General features: G+C 40.3%; 1 long non-coding RNA gene across 1 annotated transcript; it reads right to left on the bottom strand.

Moving 5' to 3' along the window:
* Positions 1-3,240: 3,240 nt before the first annotated feature.
* Positions 3,241-4,945, bottom strand: LOC145783715 (uncharacterized). Its single transcript, XR_014290936.1, has 4 exons — positions 4,778-4,945; positions 4,457-4,518; positions 4,146-4,312; positions 3,241-3,704 (listed from the first exon to the last, which is right to left on the bottom strand). It is a non-coding gene; the product is annotated as an uncharacterized LOC145783715 (long non-coding RNA).
* Positions 4,946-6,749: the final 1,804 nt, after the last annotated feature.

Here is a 6,749-nt window from a genome sequence, read left to right on the forward strand (position 1 = left end):
CGCTTCCACAGTAGCAGAACCACTATACCATCTCACGAAAAAGGATATTCCTTGGAGATGGGGAAAACAAGAGGAAAACTCCTTTGTTCAGCTGAAGCATTATCTTTCTACTGATGAGGTTCTTACACATTTCAATGCGTCACTTCCGGTAGGTATCGCATGTGATGCTTCTAGTGTGGGCATTGGTGCTACTTTGTTTCACCGTGACCCAGATGGCACAGAACGGCCTATAGCAAACGTTTCAAAGATATTAACAGCTTCGCAGAGAAACTATAGTCAAATTCAGAAAGAGGCTTTGTCGATAATTTTTGCGCTAAAGAAATTCTATCAGTATCTTTTTGGTAGATCATTCATTTTGGTCACAGATCATAAACCATTGCTTAGTCTTTTTGGCCCGACCAAATCGACACCTTCTTTGGCAGCAAATCGTTTGGCTCGTTGGGCACTCTTTTTGTCGCAATTTACATACACTATTGAGTACAGGAAGACGAAGGATCATCAAAACGCTGATGCTTTGAGTCGCTTACCAGCAGGAGGGGATAAAGTCTTCGATGAAGAGGAAAGTGCGGATGACATTGATATCGTCTGCGCTATCGATGCTTTAGATTTGCAGGTCCAGACCCCAAATGCTGCCTCACTGCGTAAAGAATCTTCTAAAGATCCTACCATTTCCACGGTAATGCGTTTCATTCATGAAGGATGGCCGGCCAAGTCTTCCCCACAAGACCCGGTCGAACCGTTTCGTAAGTATGCAGACTCTCTTTCTACTTGTTACGGATGTCTACTTTACGGTTCCAGAGTGGTCATCCCGTCCAAACTTCGTCCTTCCGTCCTTCAATTGCTTCATGAAGGACATTTTGGCATTGAAAGAATGAAACAGTTGGCAAGAACATCCGTCTACTGGCCAAACATTGACCGAGACATAGCGGAACTTTGTCATAAATGCAGTACCTGTGGCGAATATCAACCGCAATCTAAAACCAGGTCCAATCATGGACGGTTCCAGAAGCACCGTGGAGTCGCTTACACATAGATCATGCGGTAGAATTCATGGGTTACCATTGGTTACTCAGCATTGATGCTTTTTCTAAATACCCGTGTATTTATGCTACTTCCTTATCGTCAACAACTACTATCAACCTGCTAGAAGAAGATTTTGCTTATTTCGGCTATCCCCATACTATAGTTACCGATAATGCTACTACTTTAAGGAGAGGGGTATGGTACACATCACGGGTGCCCCTTACCATCCGGAAACCAATGGAGCGGCGGAGCGCCTCGTACGTACGTTCAAGCAAGCACTTCGCAAATCTTCCCTGCCTCCGAAACAAGCCGTCTTGGAGTTCCTACAGCAGTATCGACGCACGCCCACTCCGAGTGGCTACTCTCCAAGCCAATTACTCAACAATCGTCAGATTCGAACCAAGATCGACACGCTTCTCCCCACATCGTCTCAAGTAGTACCAAGACAAAACCCTCACAACGCGGACGCCTCCGAAAGTACAAAACGACATTTCAAACCGGGAGATCCCTGTTACGCGCTATCATTCACTCCACGACGGAGCCAGGATCCTCGTGTTCCAGCCGAGGTGATTAAGCGACAGGGTAGCCGAATCTTCCTGGTACGTCTGCTGCCACATGGTCCGACGTGGTGGCGCCATATGGACCAACTGCAACCTCGCTATGCATCATCGGAGGACCAGGTGCCGGGAGAAACTCCTGCACCAACAGTCGACTCCTCCCCTGTCTCCACCTCAGCTCGAACGGATTCGGACGACACACCGACTGTACCGAAATTCGGGCCACACAACCCACGAAGGTCGAACTGTCGCCGCAGACCTCCGGCTCGTTTCCGACTTTGAGTTTTATTGTTTAATTCGGTGTCTTATTCATATTTTTCTTTGTGTATAAAAATTATCGGGGGAGTTGTTATAGTCGTCATTTTATTTACGTTGATTTTATGTAAACTTGTGACCTGCCTCACTACATAATCACATTCAGCGTTTTTTGGTACAGACGTTGGAATTGATTACCACCGCACTGCGCGTGTATTCAATTGAGCGTTCTGTACCACGTTCCTTAGTTGATTGTTTTGCGTTTCTTTCTTACTAAATATTGCGTTGCTTTTATACACTGAATCAGTAAGTACAAGAAGTAAATGGTTTTCTCACTTGGTTGGCTATCGCTACAATTATTATTGTTTATTTTATATTAAACGTCTGGAAATACAACAGTGACTCACAATCTTCTTCGAGGCATGTAAAACGTCCCAATAATTGAATATAAGGTACAAAAGTTCTAAACTAAGGGCGAATTGAGCAAATATTATTATGTGGGCAATATATTTCTCAATGCTCATGTCTGCGTGAGCATTTTTTACAGTTTGCTGGAATAGAATGCTTGATTTTCCTGCAAGATTTGCATCGTTTGCTCTGAATAGTTTGAGAAGACTGGATGTTAATTAAAATTGTCTCAGAGGTCAAAGTGCATAACGCGCGTGCAGCAAGAAGTGACGACTTCGATGAAGCGTGGAATATTGTACTCTACTTGAAAGAAAAAAATTTTCACAAGCAAGATGATAGCTGCACGCCAAAGGCCAATAAAGGCACTGAAGCCACTTAAATATTATAGAGCAATGCTCAAAACTATTTCACAATTTCTTGCTTTTCATAATCCCTTTAGTAATGTCGTAATGTTAATGTTTGTTGTTAAACTCCTGCCTCCTTATACTATACACGTCACCTAAGCTTTTTTTTTTCTTTTCACAGAGATTTCTTAAAATTTGAGACAATTTTAAATTCTTATTTTTTTTTTATCTGAATAGACTACAAGAAGCTTTTAACACTACTAACTCACAAATTTCCGTGATTACCTAACCACTAAGTCCAAGATCTGCTAAAAATTTCAGGTTACTAACGTCAAAGAGGAATTTTCAAGCAAAATCGTCTCAACACTACACTGTTAAAAAATTTTACTGTCCTTTGGACAGGCAGCAAAATAACTTCCTAAGTAGTAATTTTATTTACTGTAATGGAAGTATTTTTACTTCCGTTGACAGTCATATTTTTAATGTTTCTGATCAGTAAAAATACTGCTCTGGATAGTCATTTTTTAAATGTTTCTGATTAGTAAAATTACTGCTCTGGATAGTCATTTTTTAAATGTTTCTGATCAGTAAAATTACTGGTCTGGATAGTCATTTTTTAAATGTTTCTGATCAGTAGAATTACTGCTCCGGATAGTCATTTTTTAAATGTTTCTGATCAGTAACATTACTGCTCTGGACAGGCAGCAAAATAACTTTCCGAATAGTTTTTGTGACAAACGGCATTATGAGAGTAAAATGACTTTCTCTACAAGTAAATATTACACACGTGCATTTGCAGATATAAATTTATTGTGTACAGCAGACCTCACTGGCGACAATGTTTTACAATATATTTCTCAAGATGTTACAAGTATAGCTATTTGTTTGATGTTTCACGAACACGTGAATTCGCTTTTTTAACTGCAGAGTTCAGCCGAGGCTATATTTCGGCGAAGCATGAAGCAGCAGCGACTGAACAGTGAATTTCTTGACTTGCTTCAATCTTCATAACAAACATCCCTGCCGAAGCATGGCCTCGTTGCACAGTCGGAGTACTTTAGGGTGCACATCCCACTTTTTCTTGTCATGACGGATGACCCCAATGCGAGCAAAGTATCTGAGGAAACAACACAAGTTATATCAGTGGATCTTTTCAAATTTGACTGTGATATTTAGCAATGTTTGTAACTACACCACAATACCATCGTGTAGTGAAACCTTCAAATTGATCAGAATTCGTTGTCACTTCCACAAACCTTAGAATAATCGTCATCCTCTGGAGTTGTGGCTTGGAACTTGCGTACATAACTAGTATTAACAGTTTAACACCTCTAATAATCAGTCTGGATGGCCGAGTGGTCTAAGACGCAATCCCTCCGGTAATGGGTGCAGTTCTTACTAGCTGCAGTAGAGAGACACTGTCAAGAACTTCGTGGATTTGAATCCCACTCCAGACCAGCTTGTCACTGGTATGAATGACTTTGTGAAGGAGGGAGTTCCATTATTGTTATTCCTTAGCTCATACATAAACAATTAAACACATTACAGGTTTACATACCTCTGTATAAACTCCAGACTTGCAGCTGCACTATCTGGATATGACATTGCAAAGACGTAATATGAGCAGAAGAAGTAAGCCAGCGCTACAAAAAAACGACTTGGTTTCCATTGCAAGGTTGCCTTCGATGAATACGAGAAACTTCACTGCACTGGCAAGAGTGGGCCCTGCAGATGCAATGAGGCACAAATGAAACTACGAAGACTGAAATTAGTGCATATTTACATTTACCAACTTCATATTTAGGTGAGCAATTCAAAAGTTCACTTGTACATCAGTCAAAATTGTACAAACGCTCATTCACAACTTACCAAAACACACAATTATTGGATGCTGGTACACGAGTTTCTTCAAACTGGGAGATAGCTGAATCCTACAAATTGAATTCAACATTTTTAAGATATTGAAAATAATACAAACATTGTCAAACACTCATATAGCCGCACTCTTATCGCTAAGAAGGCAATGAAATAGAATTTATTAGCAGTAGTAGCATGGTGTTCATATCACACAAGTTATATATAAGCTATATATAAATTTGCAAAGTATGTGTCGGATGTTCTTCCGGGAATGGGAAGGTTGGGTATTAAAAAATCTGTGTTTGCAAGTAAATAATAATAGATGTACGTTACCTCAAAGCATTGATAAATCGCTGAGCAATCTTCTTTAAAATATGTTGTAATCAGTTCCACTAATCCCACTGAGATGGGCAAGTTGTCTCCCAGCCGCCAGTTGTCTCCCGGCACATCATAAATGCACAAGGATAATATCCAAGTATCAAGTTATTCAATGAAATGAAATACAACACATGCTCAGGAAAGCATGAAAAAACCTAAATTGGTTTAAAACATGTATTATGAGACGTTGTCACGAATAATACCAGTAATAAGTACTGGTCCTCTTCCTGTAGCCTAATGGGGATTTTTCCTTCTTGATCTTTGGCCAGGGCTGAGGGTCTATCGTTTACCACCCTGGACCTGCTGCTCAAATTATTCACGCTGGTCACACACGAAAGATCAGCCTACCACAAGTTTTATCACCACAGCTGGATAAACCACTCAATTATTTAGTTCTCACTTTTTAACAGTCCTGGGCATTGACTAGGCCTATAAACTGCAACTGACGGCAGAGGTTTCACTCTGAGGTAAAATGGAGTTGCATCTCAAATGTCGTTACTCCCTGGCTACTCGTGGGCAAGGCGTAGCACCAGATATGGCAGATATACTCTCTAGTTAGGGTCACAGCTTGTTTTTTTAAAACTGTGTAGGCTACCTAATATTTTCTCATTTTGAAGACAGTTGCAGCAGCCATGCCTAGTAATCTTTTGGCAGTGGCTATTTGACCGGCGCCGGTCTTTGAATCTGAAACACTATTTGACCGGTCATGACATCACTATACAGGCACCTTTTTTTTTCTCTCTTACAAAGCACGTATATAAGTTCTAAATTCGACAATTTTATTCAACTTGATCCGTGGCGCGTGCGATACTTCGCCGACTCCTATTCTAGAGGGAATGAGTTCGGTACTACCCGGAAGCATTCTTTTCTTTTTTTAACTAAATTTTGACCCAAAGTGCATTTTGTAGTCAATTTTTAATTTGAGTTGCATTACATTTACATACTATTACCATTTTTTTAAAAGAAGCATTGTATATATCTAACTTGTTGAGAGCAAAAGTGTAATGCTTCGTTCGGCACACACGGTCACATCAATCAATCATTTTATTTTTGTCATTAACGCGTCCGGGACAAAAAAGATACTAACTACAAAAATCGATATAGACCTACCAGCACGTTAATGAACGGGAAAAGGTGGCAAACCCTTGAAAGGTTTAAAACGTGCCTGAATGAAAAATTATGTAGTAGGCTATATATCAGTAGTTACGGTAGCACGGCCACAAACGGAAAATAACCCAGAGAAATTCTCAAATTCCCGCCAATTTAAAAAATTCTAACTTTATTACTCACATTTGAAAAGACATAAGAAATTGGGCTGTAGGCAACTGAAATTAAAAATTGACTACAAAAATGCACTTCGGGTCAAAATTTAGTTAAAGAAAAAAGAACGCTTCCGGGTAGTATCAAACTCATTCCCTCTAGAATAGAAGCCGGCGAAGTACCGTATCGCACGCACCACGTATCGAGTTGAATAAACTTGTCGAATTTAGAACTTATATACGCGCTTCTCGTCTTTTGCTTTGAAAGAGAAAAAGGTGCCTGTATACTATAGTGATGTCATGACCGGTCAAATAGTGTTTCAGATTCAAAGACCGGCGCCGGTCAAATAGCTACTGCCTAATCTTTTTATAGTACGATTCCAACACTGGATCTTCCAATCCAGAGTCCGAATGCTAGAAGCTATTACAACAGAGCTCGACTACTTCAACATTGTGTGTTCAGTAGGCTACAATACTGGTATACCGGGAAGATGTGTTAGGTAGTTCTTCACATTGACTCAGGGGTGCAGTGGTTAGAAAATTGTACGGAGGGGCAGAGCCTCACTGCATTGACTGACAGACCGACCTGCCTGATCTAAGTCATTGTTGTTCAGTGCATATTGCTTAACTATGTAATTTCGTAGCAGTTTAATGCAGTTAACTTACTA

This window comes from Aplidium turbinatum, chromosome 14, assembly GCF_918807975.1.
Source record: "Aplidium turbinatum chromosome 14, kaAplTurb1.1, whole genome shotgun sequence".
Lineage (NCBI taxonomy): Eukaryota > Metazoa > Chordata > Ascidiacea > Aplousobranchia > Polyclinidae > Aplidium > Aplidium turbinatum.